The following is a 16323-nucleotide window of genomic DNA, read 5'->3' on the forward strand; positions in this document are numbered from 1 at the left end:
AGGAAGTATCATGGTCAAGGTCCCAAGAAAGTTAATAGCCAAGCAATGGCACCATTATTTACTTGTAGGTATGGTGTGATTTTTAGGGGCGTTCAGAGGCTTTCCCTGTCCACGTTGCCTTTATGGTGCCTAAAATCCTACCACTAAAGAGTAATTTGGAGTGTAAAGTCTTTCTGAATTTTAGGGTTCTCCATTATCAGGGAACTACCCTGAAGGAGGTAACAACTTCCTCCACAAACTAACATAACAGTAGTGGAAACAAGCAGAAGTCAAGACTGTGGGAAAGAGACAAGATTAGCCGTCTTTTGGGAGGGTAAGGACACAACCCATGTCCTTTGATTTCTACTTCAATATTTAGCTTCAAGAATATTTCGCTTCAATATTTAGCTTGGAGAATTAGGATCAGAAGTGTTTTGTTGAGCCAGATCCAGGCAAGTTGAGGGGAAGAGACAGCTTAGGAAAGGAGGAAGCAGCGACTAGATATGTAAAATAGCCAATCTGAAATTATCCACTAATTCAAATTAGATACATTAATTTCTCCAGAGGCTGGTGGGATGCTTTGTCTAGGTGGGGTGAACTAAATGAAGCTGTTCTGTAATTCATCACTGATGTGACGGCCTATCAGCTTCATTTCTCACGGGGACCTAGCCATAAGTAAGCAGATTATGCTACTTGCTTCCCAGAGAGTTGGAGTGTGCTTGCTTTATTTCTATTTAAATGCAGAGCTGAATCCAAGTCTTATGGTGATATGATGGCCAGGGTCCTCAGTGGGAGATTTAATTCCTCAATACATTGGAATATGTCCAAGTTGTACTGGTGGTGCTGAGTGTAGATGGATGTGAAGGGCAGGGCCAATTAAGGAAATCGTCAATCAGTTACTCACTTAATAAGCATTAATTGAATAACTATAGAACATTGGGTTAAGCATTATGGGGGATATAAATATGCATAGAAAGGCCATTTTCAGTTCCATTAATCCCACCTCACTCTGCCAATATTCACCACCACCTATACCTTCATTCCAAGTCCACAACAGGCATATTAAGCACTGCTTTCCATGAGAGGGCTCTGGGAATTATTGCTGTGGCCAGGCTACCCTGAGCAACAGCTGCATGAGACTACATTAGTGTGGAGACACAACCTCTCTTTAGACCACTGCTTGTGGACCATTCATCCAATTGGCCCTCTGCCTAGTTCCTAGGGTTTTGTTTTGTTTGCTTGGTTGTTCCTGTTTCTATTATTAATTGATCTCAGGCCTGAATCCCATCCCAGTCAGTGAAAGCCCTGATGCCCTTAGCCCCTTTGCCCTAGCGTTAGAGTGGGTTTTCTCCACCTTGGCACTATCAACATTTAGGGCAGTATAATTCTCTGTTTTGGGTGGCTGTCCTGTGCATTGCAGGGTGTTTTAGCAGCATCCTGGCCTCTATTCGCCAGATGCCATTAGAACTCATCTCCCCTCCCCTCCGCTTATAACAATCAGAAGTGTCTCCTCCAGACTTTGCCAAATGTCCCTGGGGGGCAAAATCACACTCAGTTGACAACCCCTGCTCTAGACTCTCCCCTATATCTCTCCACTGACTCAGAAAGACTTCCTTGAGCTGTGGGTCTGTAACTATAATGATAAACTTCTGACTCTTTACTTTTCTTTCTCCTATGACTAGAACAGGCATTTGATACTTATTTTCCAAATGCCTGAGAGCCTAAGTACCTGCATCCTTGAGTGAAGGGCCCCTGGAGAGAGATGCTGGCTGGGCTCAAACTCATATTGGTAGTATCCTTTAGAGTTGATCATTTGGACGGCAGGCTGGCTGGTCCTGCCTATTACACAAGCTGGCCTGTCCATCCCCATAGAACATGCTTGCGCTCCCCCTGACAACTAAGAACTCTCAGTAGGCCTTGAGATAGGGCCGTGCTTTTAATGGCGAACATAAAATCACAGCAAGATTCTTAAAGTTATAAAGCAGCATACAATAAGTTCAGACTGAAAGATGTTTGCCATTAACTGGGATCATTGTGGAGCATTTGAAACTTGAATTGGGCTTTAAGGAAAGGGATGATTTGAAGATGTAAAAGTGGGAGACAAAGGGAGTGGTTAATTCCAAATGTTTAAGGTGGGAAAAGTAATACAAGCAGTGCAGAAAGTTGGGAAAAAATATAGTACACTTTGGAGGGCCAAGGTTATGAGATGGCCCAGATAGGAAGGAGGCAATGAAGATGCCCAAGTGTGAAAATACACAAGGCATTTTTCAACAATAGTTTAAAGATCTGCCTATCTGGAGTGACCATTATGTAATGAAATTTGTGTCCCTTAGAAGATGTCTCTCCTCTGGCAGAGAGAACCTGGGAAAAGGGTGTACTTTTAGTAGATCGGGTACACTATCTGTTCAACAAAAATACCTTGACAAAATTATCCTAGGTTCATAGGGTGAGACAAATAGGAGAGAACATCTATGAAGTTTTTTACAAAAAGATGAATGAGGGGCTTGTTTTCAATGTCAATACTGAAGGTTTGGAGTCTGAGAGCCACACATAATGGTTTTGTGATCGTGAGCAAATTCCTTAAACTTCAGTCTTAAAATAGGGGAAACAATAACCTTGCATGCTTGCTGTGAGGGTTATTAAAGATAATGCTTAATGCATAGCAGACCCCCACCAGATGGAAGCTGTTTCATATACCAAATATTAAAACATTGTTAAAGTTACAATGGATGTCACAGTCTACTCTGGCACATGGATCTAGAGATAGGTAATAGGACATAAATGAAAACCCATAAATAAGTAATAATACTAATATTTGTAACTGAGCTGGACTAAATAGCGTATAAGCAGAAAGCCAGTGTATTTTTATTGTTCGTTGGTAAACTGGCTCTCTCCGATCTTCCTTCTATGGCACTGGATAAAATCTCAGGCAAATTCCAGAACTTTTCCATGTATTTAAAAGTCCAAAACTTCAGTACCAAACACCAAAACTTCAATCTTTTATCCAATCTCAAACTTCCCTTCTTTCTAAGCTCTCGTCTGAATCAGATTCTGAGAACGACGATAGAGAAAGGAACTGTGGAGGTTCCTTCATTATTTCTCTCTACCTTGATCTTCGGTCCATCTTCCCCACTGACTCTGCATTAGGCTCCTCCAGGATTGCAGAGTCCCCAGCTGGAGAGCTCCATTTGCAGTTCCCTCTCATACACTCTGCCTCCCGTGTGTGTGTGTAACTCAGTCCCCAGCTTTGCCATAGGAAACACCTGCTCTAATCCAGTGAAAGTCAGGAAGGCTCTCTCTCTTCTCTGTGCTGTCAGAGCAGTTAGACAAGTTCTTTGGACTTTTTGAGGAGCTCTCATCTTCTCTGTGGGTAGGCAACATCCTAGCACACTGACTCCCTCTCCACCTCTTGATGAATCCTTGGTTTGTTTTTATATAACCTGGCAGTGACAGGGGCTAATGATGGCAGAATTAGTTTTGTGTCTTCCTATTGCAACTCCTGCAGAAATAGTCAACTAACTTGTTTTTGAATGAGGGGATAATTGATACCTATTTTTACCAGTTTTAAAATGTAAGTTAAAACTCCAAAAATAGGAAAATCCCATTTTAACATCCTATTACATGTACACAATGATGGTTGAGGCACAAATAAAAACATAGAGATGTGGTGACATTTATTAATATATTACTTGTTGCCAGCCACTGTACAAATAGCAGCACAGTATTCACTCATTAAATGCCCACAACAGTCTTGTGAGGTAAGAACTGTTATGAGGAAAGTGACTCAGAGAGGTTATGCCATTTGGTTAAGATCACACAGCTGATAGTTAGGAAAAGAAACCAGAATTCATAAACTGTGCTGGGACAATTGATTATCTCATTGGAAAATTGACTTCGGATCCTTGTCATCCACTGAAACTCCAAGTAAACCTCAAACTTTTAAAATAGTCATATATTAGTGAATAAAATGGAAAAGCTAAAATAAAATAGAAATGAATATTTATTACATCCTTAGATGGAGAACACTATTAACATAATATCTGATATGGAAGAAAGAACAAAAGAAAAATAGATATAAATACATCAAATTAAAATTTTCCACGTGCCATTACACATAACAAAATTAAAAGAAACCATAAACTGAAGAAAACATTTTCAAAATACCTAACAGAGAGACATCAGGTTAAACACAGTGGATTGACCCGTTTATCCCCTCTCCTTCCAGAAACCCACTGTTTAGTAGTACTTAAGAGGCGCATATATTGTTTTATAAGCCATGAAGACAAAGAGAACAGGAAAGGAAATGATGACAGATGAGAAATTTCAACAAAATTTTGACAGAGAAAAAGTAGATGGATGCACAGCAATATGAATGTACTTAATGCCTGAGAACTGTACAGTTAAAAATAGTTAAAATGATAAATTTTATGTTGCGTATATTTTGCCATAATGAAGAAAATAATGAAAGTTAAATAATTTGGGGGGAAAAACACAAAACAATATTGAGATATAATTTTTCACCCAACAAATGAGCAAAAAAGTAAAAGACTCCAAAAATTCCATTTCTGAGTATATACCCAAAAGGATCGAATGGAGAGACTCAAATAGATATTTGCAATATTTGCACACCCATGTTCACTGCAGCTGTATTCACAATCGCCAAAAAGTGGAAACAACCCAAATGTCCATCGATGGACAAATGGATAAACAAAATGTGGGAAATACATACAACGAAACACTATTCTGCCTTTAAAAGAAAGGAAATTCTGACACATGCTACAACATGGATGAACCTTGAAGACATGCTAAGTGAGATAAGCCAGCCACAAAAAGACAAATACTGTGTGATTCTACTTATATGAGGGGACTAGACTAGTCAAAATCATAGAGACAGAAAGTGAAAGGTAGTTGCCAGGGGCTGGGGGTGGAGGGGCAAAGGCAATTAGTGTTTAATGGGTGCAGAGTTTCAGTTTGGGATGAAGAAAAAGTTCTGGAGATGGATGGTGGTGACTGTTGCACAACTATGTGAATGTACTTTTTACCACTGAACTGTATGCTTAAAAATGAGGAAAACGGTAAATATTATGTTGTGTATATTTTACCACATTTTAAAATTTAAAAAGAAAAAGTAGATAGAGGAGTGGTGACAAAATAGAAGACTTTATGTGCATGTCTGAGGAGGAGGATCGCCCAGAGCAGCAGAGCTTGCCTCACAGAACTCTGGAAAGGCCCAGACACAACCATCGGAAGCGAACCTTGGGGCTGAAAATGGAAGAAGTGGGTTAAACTCAAGGTCATTGCACCCACCCCACCAGTGGAGTTTCCCATGTTCTGGATTTTGCTGGTGGTTTTTCTTGATAGAATGACAACACTCTCTATTTGCCCATGACTGAGGGGTTTCCTGGGATGTGGGACTTTCAGTGCTGATCCACAGACGATCGGTCCTGCTAAATTTAACGTACTCCTCTGTACTCTGTATTTTCTTTAAATCGTGTGTTGGAAATTAAGGCTGATCAGATTCAGGTTTGTTTCTATGGCGAGACTATTGCATAAGAGGTGTTGAGTTCTTTCGTCAGAAGACACATAATGTTTGGTTGTGTCTTTTTTGAATAATGTTAACAGTCACTTATGCTCAATACCTAGATTCATTAATTTTACAATATTGTTATATTGTAATTCTATTATTCTGTCTTATTAAGTAAAATACTTCTACAGTGAGAAACTTCCTCCATCAACTATTTGATTCTTTCCTTTTGTTTACGACTTTTCAAAATAATAACTTGATTCCCCAGTGTTCTCTAATGAGTTCTTAGATTTCTTTTACATGCTTTTGAGTACATGGTTTAAAAAATATTTGATGTGTTTTAATCCATGGCAGTTATTTTCCTTTTGATACTCAATTTTTCCCACCTTTGACTGTAAGGGCCTTTTAAAGTGGACTCCCGAGCCCTTTGACAGATACCATTAGTCATTCATAGTTTTCCTTGCTGTCTTTATGACAATTTGTTCCAGGCTGGGAATATGCCATTTCTCAAAGTAACCCTAGTTGCTTTTAATGGAAAATGGTATTATAAGACTATGACCTGGCTGCTAGTGGTACTTATTGCTACTGGGTCAGTCATTATTTCTGGACGTTTTCAGTAGATAGGGCTATGAGGAAAAAAAAAAAGATAAAAAACATGATGAATTTAAAATGATACTTTCAGTTCAAACTCAGGACAGACATTTTACTTATTTTCTTCTATCTTGTCCTTTCTCTTATGCTGAGAATCTTGATTTCAACAGCACTGAGGATGACAGAATTAGAATTTCATGTATCTACTCATTTGTTTTATCCCACAATACATACACTACAGTTTTAGAAAAACAACACCAATTTCTACAAACAATATGATTATTGAAAACAGTTTAAACATATTTTGGAGCAGTTTTTGTCTTTAGGTTATATCTCATTAGAGTTGTATAGTTAAATTGTTGTATTTGAAAGTCATTTGAAATAGTTTCTCTCCTAATTAGTTTTTAAATACTTTATTCTTAAATAAGAAGGAACAACTTAGAATCATCAGTTCTTTAAAAAAAAACCTTCAGAATTAAAAAACTTTACCAAAACAAGCTGACAAAAGAAAAATAAGATAGCCAAATTTTAAAAAAGCAATAGAAAAGTTTGAAGATAAAATTGAAAAAATATTTCGGAGACTAATAAAAAAAAACACCCTGAAACATTTGAGGGGAGAGAAAAGAAAAGAAAGTTAGAAGATCAATCTGGGAGACTCAATTAGTAAGAATTCTAAAGAACTCATAGAAAATAAAGAGGAGAAAATTATTAGAGAACATTCCAGAACCAAAGGATATATGCTTCTAGGTTGGAAGGGCTCATCAAAAGCCTAGAAGAATGAATTTTAAAAAACGCTATATCAAGATATATCATGGTAAAATTTTGTTACTTCAGGGATAGAGAAGACTCTCAAAACTTGAAGAGAAGTTGGGGCCAGCCCAGTGTTGTAGTGACTAATTGCATACTCTGCTTTGGCAGCCCAGTGTTCGCTGGTTCAGATCCCAGGCACGGACATTTGCACCGTCTATCACGCCATGCTGTGGCAGGCATCCCACATATAAAATAGAGGAAGATGGGCACAGGTGTTAACTCAGGGCCTATCTTCCTCAGCAAAAAGAAAAGGATTGGCTGCGGATGTTAGCGTAGGGCTAATCTTCCTCAAAAGTCCAAAAATCAAAAACTTGAAGAGAAGAAAAATATGTCCATATAAAGAGTCTGCAATCAGAACAATATCAGATTATTTAATAGTCACACTGAAAGCTAGAAAACTGTGGAACAATGCCTTCCAAATCCCGAGGAAGAATTATTTCCAAATATTATTCTATACCATTCAAATCATAAACAAATATAAAGGTAGAACAAGGGTCTTGTTAGACACAACTCAAATATTTATCCTTTACCTACTCTTTCTTAGATACTGGAAAATGTGTTTTAGAAAAATGAAGGAGTAGACTAAGAATAAGTAAAACAGGAATCCAGGAAACAGGAAATCCAACTCAGGGAAAAGGAAAAGGAAATTCGTAGATTGGTCAACCAGATTAGAGCAGTAGAATCAAAGACCCAAGGAGGGAGACACTCAGGGAAATCATATTTAACTGCTAGATTATCAGATGTATTTAAGCATCTGGATAATAGTATTGATAGGCATTTGTTATATTTGTCAAGCAGATTTGCTGGGTAATTTGGAAAACAGGAGATTTGAAAAATAGTTACATAAATAAATTTAAAATGAGAAAAGTATTAACTCTAGAAAAAAATTTAAATGTTGCACCCCAAAGCAAACAATAATCATGGCATACTATTTGGCTCAATAGCAAATACATATGTAAATAATATTATAAAAACTGACTTTCTTTTTTATAAACTTTATTTTTAAGACTTTATTTTTTTAGAGAAGTTTTAAGTTTACAACAAAATTGAGAGGAAGGTACAGGGATTTCCCATATACCACCTCCTCCTCCATATGCGTAGCCTCCTCCATTATCAACATTCCCCACTACAGGAATACTTTTTTAACAAGGATGAATCTACATTATCACCCAAAGTCCACACCTTATCTTCAAGTTCACTCCTGGTGTTGTACATTCTATGGGTTTGGACAAAAGTATAATGACATATACCCATCATGATAACATCATCCAGAATATTTCCACTGCCCTGAAAATTCTCTGTGCTCTGCGTATTCATCTCCCCACCCTACCTCCGCCCTGGCAACCACTGATCTTTTTATTGTCTCCATAGTTTTGCCTTTTCCAGAATGTCATATAGATGGAATCATACAGTAAGTAGCCTTTTCAGATTGGCTTCTTTCACTTAGTAATATTCATTTAAGTTTCCTGCGTGTCCTTCATGTCTTGGTAGCTCATTTCTTTTTGGTGCTGTCTGGATATACCTACTGAAGGACATCTCGATTCCTTCCAAGTTTTGGCAATTATGAATAAAGCTTCTACAAACATCTGTGCGCAGGTTTTTATGTGGGCATAAGTTTTCACCTCTTTTGAGTACATACCAAGGAGTGCAATTGCTGGATCGTATGGTGAGAGTATGTTCAGTTTTGTAAGATACCACCACACTGTCTTCCACAGAGGCCGTGCCAAGTTGCGTTCCCACCAGTAATGAATGAGAGTTCCTGTTGCTCCACATCCTCACCAACATTTGGTGTTGTCAGAGTTCCAGATTTTGGCTGTTCTAAGAGGTGTATAGTGGTATCTCATTATTCTTTGCATTTGAGGAAGTGTACCCTCCACTGAAATGGAGGAAGTGGTACCCTTTCCAAAAAGTGTACTACTTTTTGTAAAGTACTGTATAAATGTGTATCAAGAACTTGAAAAATGTTCATCCACTGACCCAGTTAAAATTACTTTTTGGATATTACCTTTGGGAATATACCTTAAAAGAATAACCCCCAATACAGAAATCTTTACATGTAAAAGACTTTATCACTTCAAAAAAAGTGATATTAAGGAAGTACCTCCACCAACATTAGAAAATGCTAATGTAATAAGATTTAGAAAAAGAATAAAAGTTTGTGTATATACTATGATTTCAACTACGTGAGAAATATTGTAGGTAAACCTTAAAGGAAATTCATCAATATTGAAGTTAATGGCTATTATCAAAAGGTGGTAGGATTATGGGTGATTTGGATTTTATTCTTTATACATACTGAACTGTCTGCATTATTTTATAATGAGAATGCATTGCATTGACCACGTGGAAGAACCTTAAGTGTTATTTAAAGAATGTGAGATGCTTGTGACTGACACAGGCAGGAATTACCAGGTAAGGGATGTTGAATTTGACTCCACTTTTGCCCTGACACCCCTTTCCCCCTCCTGTTCCCTTCCTAGCACTCTGCCTCCAGCCTCTGGGACCTTGATTTCAGACAGTTCCTTTTATTTTTTCATTGACCAAGCAGTTATTGCGTACCTGCTTGGTCCAGTCCGTACATGGGGTCATATACTAGGCAACTTGATGTACAGCAGAAGAAAGAGGATCTCGTCAATCACAGAGCTTGGGGCCTCATGAGTACAGAAAATTACAGTACCAGGTACCAAATACTATTAAGTTGAACTGTATGAAATTGCCCCTTTTGTAGGTCAACTAGTGGCAATTTCATTCAGTTATGGATGCTATGCAAACAGAGAGAGAGGTAGGAGAAGAGGCTTCAGATATAATATACCTCCCAGTGGTATTATTTTTGTAATAGGAAGATTCTTAAGATGGAATTTCGAGCACTGGAATAGTTGCTAGGTGACGTGAAATGATAAGATGCTAGTGAGAAGAGCTGCTGATTCTCCTGGGCTTTCATTTGTGAGGGACAAACCACGGAGTTAGGTTGTTGGAAATTACGGTGAGCTTTATTAGCGCTAGAGATGGGGGTCAGATGAGAGTCGTCTGCAGAGAGGTGGTAATGGAAACTATGAGAGTGGGTGTGTTTGGAAAGGGAGACGCCAAGAAAGAGAAATGAGTGTACTGTGTGGTGGGTGGAGAGGGCTGGGCAGAGGAAGGGCAGGAAAAGAAACAGAACAGCATGGGCCCTGCAGAATCAAAAAGGAAAGAACTTCAAGGACGCAGCATGCAATAGTGTTACAGAGTGGATAGAGATGCTGACAATTTACGAAGGCTATGGGATCTGTCCACAGGAGGGCATTGATTAACCTGAGAAGAGCATGCTTTCTAGGGTGATCAGAGCAGAGACCAGATTTCCAAGGGTTGAAGTAGGAGTAAAGCAGTATGCACAGTGGCTAGCAGCCATGGGTCCTGGCGTTAGACAGCCAGATTTATCTCCCCTTTCTACTGTTAACTAGCTAGATGATGTTAGGCACATTACTTACTATCTCTTTGTTCCTGCATCCTCATTTACAAAATGGGCAAAATGACACTAGCCCCTGCTGGGATAGATTGCTCCAATAGACACAACTCCCTACCTCCCACCCTCCCCGTAATCACACCCTTTGCCATGTAACCTTGCAGTACCCTCCAACTCTGATTCTGGGTTCAGCCTTTTGACTTTCTTGGGCCAACAGAATGAGATGGAAGTGACAGTGAGCCAGTTCTGGCCTCAAGAAGCCTTGTGTGTTTCTTTCTGCCCCTCTGCCATCACCTGGAGAATATATTCAGACCGATCTGCTGGAAGAAAAGAGGTGTTTTGGAGTAAATCTGAGCATCCCTTGGAGTCTCAGCTGAGGACAGCCTTGATCAGCTGGCGTGTGAGCAAGCAGTCACCATCAGCAGAGTCATATAGCCACCACCACGTACCCTCCACCCCGGGCACTTAGCTGACCCCAGACAGGTAAGCAATATATGGTTATTGTGGAATGCATTGGGAGTTTGTAGTTGCTTGTCAGGCAGCATTACTGTGAAAACAGATAGCTGATATACTTACCATGTAGTGTTGTTGCAGGGTTAAATGAGATAATATGTGTAGACCACTTTGACCAGTACCTAACATGCAGTAACTACTCAAACAAGTGTTAGTGGCACCCTTGTTAGAGACAGGGCTTATTCTCTTGGGGCTACACAGACACAAGCCGAGACCTGAGGGTCACCTGGGCAGGCTAATAATTTGGTGCCTCTCCAAATATTGATATTCTTTTCTATCTTTCTCATTGTTTATTTAGTGAGGGAGGAAAAAACTAAATTTCTTTTAATAATTATTGTATACAAAACTGATTTGCTTATTAGGCCATTTCCAGTAACTGAAACAGAGTTGATGTTCTAGAATTTCTAAATAAGGCAACGTATCTGCCACATTTCTATAATTCCACATCCTCTCTCGTGTCCTTTTGTGATTTCCAAACAAGAAAACTTCTGAGGAAGTATACTGAAGGGTCTAAAACTCAGAAAATAAAACAAATCTCTCATCTCCAGTAACCGACACTACACCATGCATTATTCAGTTTGGGAGTTTCAGCTGAATCAGACTTCTGACTCTGAGCCGCCAGACTACATGTGGAGTCATAAAAATACTTGACAGAAGTAGGATGCACTCACTGGGAAGGTTTTCCTTTTTTTATTTTTTTATTTCCACACGAAATCAAGGCTTGCCTCTGCAGAAGCAATGGCTGTTTCTTCAGTCTCTAGCAGTGGAGGTTTAATGTCCCTTGGATTAAACAAGCGTCCTGGACACCTTTACAAGGAACCCACTCCTTGCTTGCTTTGGGCCGTCTCACTCTGGGGAAACTGCATAACCAAATGCCTCTTTTCTAACAGCATCCACAGATGCTGCCGAAGAATTCAGGTGGAGCAGTGTGGCGTCTCACGTCAGCGTCTTTCTGTAGGGTTGTAACAGATTACCGGGCCTGGTATGGGAGGTGCAAAAACATGTTCTGTCAAACCGAAGGGTGAGAGGCTTCTAAAACCAGCCCCGACTTCTGTCCCTGCCTTTCCTTCCATTCCTAATGGAAACAAAGCACAATGAGGCTATTAACTATTCCTGGAGCAATGAATGTTAAATGCAAGCAGCAAATCACAGTTCAGGAGTTTACGCCCTAACAGGTTCAGGCTAACTATCTGACAAGCTTCCCTCCCCTTTAACTGTCCTCTCAAGGCTGAGGACCCTACTGGCAAAGTCCCTGGAAGTTGAAGTCCTTTGCAGCTGTCCCAATGTGGGAAGCAGAGAGTGTCTCGTCAATCAGCCTCTCACACTGATTCACTGGGTTCAGATCCCAGCTCTGCCATATATGAGCCGTGCAACCTTGGGCACCTTGCCCAACATTGGCATGCTTCTGTTTTTCATCAATAAAATGAGGATGATAGTAACACTTCCTTCGTGTTGGTTTTGTGAAGATTCAACTCAATAATCCGTGTAAATTGTTAACACAGTATCTGCCACAGAGTCAGTGCTCATTTATTTCCTCAACAAATATTTATTGAAACTACTAAGTACCAGGCTCAGTTCTAGGCATTCAATAAAACAGACCAAGAAGGACATGAATCTTACATTCTAGTAAGGAAGACAGACAACCATGAATAGACTAGATGGGTAAATGTTAGAGTATCTTAGATGATGATAAGTGATATGAAACAAAAGGCAAAGTAATGCAGGGTGAGGGGAATGGGAGGGCTGAGCTGGGAGTAGGGAAAGCTGCACTGTTGAATAGAAATAGAGAAGCTTCCTCCACATAGAATTGGAGCAAACCTCAAAGCGGGTGATGGAGTGAGCTGAATGGAGAGCCAGGAGGAGAGCATTCCAAGATCAAGCCAAGGCCCAAAGGCAAGAGGCCAACACGAAGGACCCAGGATAGTGTTAGGAGATGAGGTCAAAGCAATAAGAATTTGATCCCTTGGGGCTTCGAAGGCCACTCTCAGAGCTTCAGCCTTCACCCTGAGTGACACGGAGAACTCCTGCAGGATTTTGAGCAAAGGAGTAGCGTGATCTGACTTACCTCTTAAGAGAATCACTCTGGCTCTTTGTGGAGAACAGAATGTAGGGGAGAAAAGTAAAGCTAGGGAGACCTGTGGCTACTGCTGTATCTCAGGTGAGAGATGGAGGCTTAAGCCGGGGTTTGACCTTTGGGCTTTGGGGCCAGGGAGGGAAAGGAAGAGGGGGCTAGCCATGGAGGTGGTGAGAAGTGGTCCCAGGTTTGGGATGTTCTTTAAAGGCAAAGTTAACCGCATTCCCTGAGAAACTAGATATGGAATGTGAGAGAGTCAAGGCATCCAGCCTGAGCAACTGGAAAGATGGAGTTGCCTCCAGTGGGATAGGGAAGCTTGTGAATGGGTAAGCGCAGTCTTGTTACTGAAGGAAACTTAGCCACTTTACTAGTATTACATGCTGCCTCGTACCGTTGTAAACGCACGTACCTGTCTTCTCTCTTTCCTCAGATGCAAACCACTTGAGATTAGGGGCCATGTCGTGTCTTTCTTTTAAATTAACCACAGTGCTACCCTGGTTCAGCTGATATAGCTGTTTTCCAAATTTCCAACACACCACCAGCTACATTCCTCGTGCTTGCCAAGGAAGCAAAACAACTACTCGCCATCCTTTAAAGTCTTACCAGGAAAAAAAGAAAAATCGATGGATGTGTAGAGGACATTCTTTCACAGATACAAAAATACCACCCCTAGGTTAAACTAGGGCATCCTGAAACCAGATCCCTGAATTAAAGCACACTGGGACCCCTAAATACTTCTAGAAACAGTATTTTGAAGTGTTTCCTTTGGCCAATATGGAGGAATGTTATAAGAAAGCCCTTTAAAACTCAGTGTTACGTTTCCTCCTTGGATGTAGCTAAAGATGTAGTTCAGGACATTATAGTCTTTCTCTATAGGACACATTTCTCTCTTGACTCCTCTTTCTTTCCCTCATAGACCCAAATTTCTGCTTCTTTTTCAAATAAAACTCAATATCATTGTCTATATCATAGGTCAGCAAACTTTTTCTGTAAAGGGCTGAAGAGTAAGTATTTTAGGCTTTGTAGGCCAATGGAATGTGTCGCAGCTGCTCAACTCTGCCATCGTAATGCCACAGCAGCCACAGACACATACATGAATAAACCTGGCTATGTTCCAAAACAACCTTATCTCCAGGGGCTGGCCTTACGGCGTAGTGGTTGAGTTCCTGTGCTCTGCTTCATTGGCCAGCCTGGGGTTCTCAGGTTTGGATCCCCCATGCAGACCTACAGACGGCTCATCAAGCCACACTGTGGGAGCATCCCACACACGAAATAAAGGAAGACTGGCACAGATGTTAGCTCAGCACAATCTTCCTCAAGCAAAAAGAGGAAGAATGGCAACAGATGTTAGCTCAGGGCCAATCTTCCTCACCAAACAAATGAACAAACAAAAATCTTTATTTACAAATACAGGTGCCAGGCCAGATTTGGGCCATAGTTTGCTGAATCTTTATCTATATTATTGTCTCCAATTCATCTCCTGTTCTGTCTTAAAACTGATTAACTCTCCAACTCTCCTGAAACTGCTTTTGTTGGGATTACCAGTGACATCCATATTGGAAATTCCAATGGGCTATCCTCAGTGCCTGTTTTAATTTAACTAAATAGCATTTGGCATAGTTGATTACTCCTTCCTCCTTGAAACTCTTACTTCCCTTGGCCTCCAAAGCACTTCGTTCAGGTTGGTGTCCTCTTACATCACTGGCTACTCCTTCTTTGTCTTTTTTACTAGCTCTTCATCTTCTCCCCGATTCTTAATATTGGGGGGCCTCAGGGTTCAGGCTCACTTATCTTTTATATTTATACTCATTTCCTGGTGATCTCATTGAGTTTCCTGGCTTTAAAAATAATTTATAAGCTGATGATTCTCAAATTTTTATTTTCAGCTCAAATCTTTCTCTCACCTCCAGAATCATATTTCCAGTGGCTTCTTAAACACCTCCAGTTGGAATCTAACAAACACCTCAAGCTCATATTGTCCAGAACTGAGCTTGTGTTCTTTGTCCACAAGCCTCAACCCCCTGTAGGCTTCCCCATCTCAATTAGTGGCTGTCCCATCCTCTCAGTTGCCCACAACCTGGAGTCTTCCTTGTCCCTTCTCTTTCTATCACACTCTACATCGAGTCTATCAACAAATCCTATTGACCTTACTGCCAAAACTATATTGACCAAATAGGTTCTCATCACCCTCTCTGTTACCTCCCTGGTCCAAGCCCTCTCATCTCTCACCTAAATGATTGATGTAGCCTCCACCTAATTTCCCTGATTCCACCTTCCTTCCTACGGTCAACTTTCAACACAGAAGCTAAAGGGATCCTTTTAAAATACAAGACCCCTCATATCACTCTCTGTCAAAACCCTCGTTTGATTCAAGGTAAATGCCAAAGTCTGTACAATTCTTGACAAAGCCCTGCGTTATCTCTTGTCCTCTCTGATCTCATAGCTTACTTTCTTCCCTTGACTTACTCTGCTCAGGGTGCCTCAGACTCACTAGAGCCCTTGTCTCTGCTGTTCCTTCCACCTAAGACACTCATTCCCCAGATAGTCACAAGACTCCTTCACTTTTCAAGACTGTCCTCAAATATCATCTTCTCATTGAGATCTACCTTTACCACCATATTTAAAATTGTAGCACCTCACTCCCCAGAAACTCCCATCCTCCTTGTCCTGCTTTCTTCTTTCTATGACACCTACTCCTTCTATAATGCATATCTCCTTGGCATTTCAGGTCCACAAGGGCAAAGTTTCCAATTGTTTTGTCCACTGCTATATCCCCAGCACCTAGAATTGTACCTGTCCATAGTAAGCACTTGGTAAATATTTGTTGAATGAATGAATGGTCTTAGGACTGGAGATAACCATGCTCCTGAAAATGGTTTATTTTGTGGGCAATGTGAATTTTGTAACTGATCATATTTTCCTCTTCATTTTGACTACTAGAAAACTTAGAATGAAATTTATAGCACTTGTATAGGGCCTCACATGCATTTTATGGCTTGAGGTAAAGAATCTCAGTTCTGGAGCTGGGGTCCTGGCTTTGAATCCAAGCCCCACCACTTAATAGATGTGTGACTTTGGACAAGTACCTAACCTTTTTGTTCTTCAATTTTCTCTTGAAAAATGGGCATGAAAATAGTAACTTACCTCAAAGGGTTGTTGTGAGGATAAAATGAGACAGCAGATGTCAAGTGCTTAGAATAGGGCTCAGTATATTGAAAGAAACAAATGAGGGTTTGCTGTTTTTTTTTTTTTTTTTTTGGGTGAGGAAGATGGGCCCTGAGCTAACATCTATTGCCAATCTTTGCTTGAGTAAGATTGCTGCTGAGCTAATATCTGGACCAATCTTCCTTTAATCTGTGTAGGACACCACCACAGCATGGCTTGATGAGT

The 16323-nt window shown here is 40.3% G+C and overlaps 1 long non-coding RNA gene across 1 annotated transcript in view; it reads right to left on the reverse strand.

The window, feature by feature from the left end:
* Window positions 1–11523: 11523 nt before the first annotated feature.
* The window catches only part of LOC139075724 (uncharacterized), a 28094-nt gene continuing 23294 nt past the window's right edge, over window positions 11524–16323 (reverse strand). Inside the window, exon 5 of the long non-coding RNA XR_011526447.1 lies at window positions 11524–11838. This is a non-coding gene — a long non-coding RNA (uncharacterized lncRNA). The remainder of the gene's footprint in view (window positions 11839–16323) is intronic.

Source organism: Equus przewalskii, chromosome 14 (assembly GCF_037783145.1).
Source record: "Equus przewalskii isolate Varuska chromosome 14, EquPr2, whole genome shotgun sequence".
Taxonomy (NCBI): domain Eukaryota; kingdom Metazoa; phylum Chordata; class Mammalia; order Perissodactyla; family Equidae; genus Equus; species Equus przewalskii.